The sequence below is a fragment of the Alligator sinensis genome, unplaced genomic scaffold, assembly GCF_000455745.1.
Source record: "Alligator sinensis unplaced genomic scaffold, ASM45574v1 scaffold1290_1, whole genome shotgun sequence".
In the NCBI taxonomy this organism is placed as follows: Eukaryota; Metazoa; Chordata; order Crocodylia; family Alligatoridae; genus Alligator; species Alligator sinensis.
Genome location: NW_005843103.1, coordinates 342,429 through 346,149, shown reverse-complemented (window position 1 = coordinate 346,149; position 3,721 = coordinate 342,429). Strand labels below are relative to the sequence as shown.

The 3,721-nt window shown below is 52.6% G+C and overlaps 1 protein-coding gene across 1 annotated transcript in view; it reads right to left on the bottom strand.

The window, feature by feature from the left end:
* The window catches only part of LOC102380954, a gene marked incomplete at its 3' end in the record, with an annotated part of 76,157 nt that overhangs the window by 17,637 nt on the left and 54,799 nt on the right, over positions 1-3,721 (bottom strand). The window lies entirely within an intron of this gene.

The following is a 3,721-nucleotide window of genomic DNA, read 5'->3' as shown; positions in this document are numbered from 1 at the left end:
GGAAAAGAGGCCTGACTAACCTCTGCTCCGGGTAATGGTAAAGGGGCAGAGCACTCCTTCAGTAGCCTATGTTAAGTTATAGCCCAGGGGCTTATGTTGTTTGTAGTTTTATAAGGCCAGTGGTTTGGGTGAGGCTATTTGGGGAAGGAGGAGGCCTCATTGGGGGCCCACAACAGAGTGGAGACCCCAGCGCTAGAGAGGGCATGGCATTTGGGGTGCAGAGACCCTGGCGCCAGAGAGGGCGCAGAGACAGGGCTGCAGAGAACCCAGTGAGGACAAGGGGTGCCAGTGACAGCGCAGAGGCAGGACTGCGGAGAGCCCAGTGAGGACAAGGGGCTGAATTATAATGAGGCCGAGGCAAGACAATGCCAGTATCATTTGCGAGGCTTGGAACATGGTAAAGGGGTGGTTGGAGCCATGTATATAGCCCATAAGGCTAGGGTGCCCCCAAAATACCCATTGTGAGACACGACCCACAAGGGGTCCGGGAACCCACGGGGTTCAGTAAGTCCAAACCGTGTCCAAGAGGACTTAAAGGCAGCCTCCCTATTTTTATATTTTCATCAGATGTGGCGGGTGAGAACTGAGGGTGCCCATCGGGCCCAAATTGGCACGGTCAAGGGGCCTTGGGTGAATATGGCCATCCTTAAGGACCCCATCCGGTGACACACTGATAGAGATTTTTGGGGGTCGATACTAATATCCGATTTTTAAGGAGGCATATTGGCCAATACCAATCTGATTTCCAATACAGCATTGAGAGTCGCCTCCAGCTGGTAATTCTGTTGTGTTGGAAGGGGATGGGGGAGGGAAGGGGAGTGGCGAGGGAGAAGATCAACCTCCCCCTGCTCCGCTGTGAAAGATGGGGCAGGGGCAGGAGCAGGTGCTGCCTGGCTGGGGTAAGCCATGGTGGGGTGGGGCACAGGATGGACCTGTGGCTCATTGGGGGGTGGCTCCCTGGAGGGCACAGGGGGGTGTCCCCCAGATCTGTGCAGAGTGGGGCAGGTGGGCCGGAGCTGCAGGCTGGAGCCGGGGCTGCACCAGGCTCTTCTTACTGGGGCCTGGACTCAGGGCAGGGGCTATAGAGGGGGCTGCAGCCACCCCAGATTTTGCCATAGCTCCCTCCCAGTGCTGCCACCACCATGCGACTGGTGCAGCTCTGGCTCTTCCCGGAGCATGTGGTAAGGTGGCGGTTGAGCCAGGAAGAGCCAGGGCTGCACCAGGTGTGCAGCGGCACTGGGATCTACAGTGAAATTTGAGATGGCTGCAGCCCCTTCTGTAGCCCCCACCCTGATCCCAGCCCCCAGTGAGAAGAGCCCAGCACAGCACCAGCTCCAGGCTGATCCAGGGACATGTGCGTACCTCCCAGAGTGCGTACAGCTGTGGGAGCTGCCCCCTGATGAGCAATGGGTCTGTTCCATGCCGCACCCCACCCCGGCTGGGCAGCGCCTGTCCCTGCCCCTGCCTCCTCCTTCACCATGGGGGTGGGATTGATCTGCCCCCCCTCACACCCCTTCCCTCCCCCTTCCCCTTCCACCTCAACAGACTTACCAGCTGGAGGCAGCACTTCATGCTGCCGGGCTGTGCTCCTCACTGCTTCAGAGCTGCGCTGCAGCTGCGTGTACACATGGGCATTTATTGGCCCAGTTATCAGCCCCATTGGGCCGATTTCTGATACAGCCAATTTTCTTTATATGGGTACTGATTCAATATCATACTGATGTATTAGTGCATCTCTACTTTGAAAACTTTTCAGCCCTGCAGGCAGGCATCAAAGTCTGCTGGTCTGGCTCCCCAGTTATCTTAAGGTTTCATTGCCACTGTTTACCTTTGTATAGTAAGTTCTAGCACATTCATGTTTTAATCATTTTAGTCACAGAGGTTAGACAATAGATTATGTAGGTGCTAGTGTTATCCATCTCCTCCAAGTCTTGTTAAACTTAGTTTATGTATGAAATGTCCTTTGTTTTTTGTTTTTTTTTCTTTGGATGAGATGTGCTGTAGAAATGCAAAATTATTTCTTGGAGAAGTGTTACAGTACTAAAGTATCATATTTTCTCATGCAGTACATGCACCTTTTCACCAAAAATCAACCTCCCCTCCCCCCCAAAATTGGGGTATGTATCTTAAACAGGGAGGCTGATTCTTCTGCCGAGAATAAAAGTACTCTACTTTGATTTGTGCTCCAAAACCAACTGCCCAGCAGCAGCAGTGACATTTCTTTTCAGGCAACTGAGGGAGTCAATTGACTTAATAGCTCATTGTTTTTCATTTCACTTCACCGGTGTTAACGATTGTATCTCCTTTAACTGATCTTGATATTCCACTAATCAAGCTAGCCTTTTTAAGGTCAATGTTGGGGTCTGCTAGTGGCTCCTGGTCTCTCTCCTATTTTATAGCCTTGCAGACCTTTTAACTCTGTCCTTGCTCTATGCACCTATAACTTTAGAAAAATCTTTTTTTCTTCATTCTGCCTTCCCCGGATCAAGGAGAATATTTTATTCCAAGACATGTCGTACGTGAGAAAATACAGTACTATTTCCCCATCTCCACTATAGACTTCTACATCATTTCAGTTAAAAAAGAACCTGTCATACCAATCTGCACGATGGTATCCTCACAACATGATTTCTTCACATGGAGCAAACTATTTCTAAGATTGGTAAAGGCAGCAAAAATAATTCTGGAGCCAATAGGTACCTACACATGTGCCCAGTGCATGCTCCAATGTGTGCTAACTGTAGCAGCACACCTTTGGGCGCTTGCCACTTTAAGGACTGAGGCAGGCAGCTGGCAGGTGCCTGATGAGGGTGGGCATTTTCAAACATAGGCCAGCCATGCAGAGCCAGTAGTTGGCTGCTTGCAATCAAGAGAGCAGCACCATCCATCTCGCTCATGGCATGGACTATCCTGGAGGTAAGGGTAGGAGCTAGGGGGTGGCTTGGAGGCTCCTGGTCCTGGGTATGACCTAAAACTGCACCCTGCCAGGGTAGGGAGGCCTGGTGGGGCTCTGTGTGGTGGGAGAGCCCCCAAGAAGTACCAGGACTGTGAACTGCCTTGGTGGAAGGCGGGTAGGGGTGCCTTAACCCTGGCCACCACCATCTGGTGGGTAATAGTGTGAGCAGGGGGAACAAAGGTGGCCAGGTGCATTAATAGTGAGAAACCTGAGCCCAGCAGGGATGTGAGATCCTGGAGGGCCCAGAATGGGTAGCTTGTGGAGTGGAGTGTGAGGGCCTCTCAGAGTAGGGTGCAGTAAGGGGCACCTGAAGGACTGACTGTGTTGGTGTGCAGAGTAGGGCTGCAAGAGTGGTTTGAAGGACTGCACCAGGGGCGTACTGAGTAGGGCTGTGAAAGCAGCTTGACGGACAGTACATGGGCCAGCCCCAGAAGTATGAGCATGAGAGCAGTTGCCCGGTGAGGGGCTTCGGGCAGAATCAACCCAGGGTTTGGCACAAGGCTAGGCCAGAGTAGGGGAACTGAAGCACTGCGTAGTAGGGACAGTGTGCAAGTAGCGAAGCCTGACAGCCCAAGAGGGGCTGCTCAAAAGGAGTAAGGGCAGTGGAGTGTGGCCCAGTAATGGGCGGTATGCCAGAGGCCCCTGTGAGAGGGGGGTGCAGAATGTGAGAATGAATGGAGCCCAACTATGGACTGAGTTTGCTCCAGTCTCAGACCAGGGAGCAATCATAATCAGGATTCCACCTGCGAGGCATGGGCTGTGGTG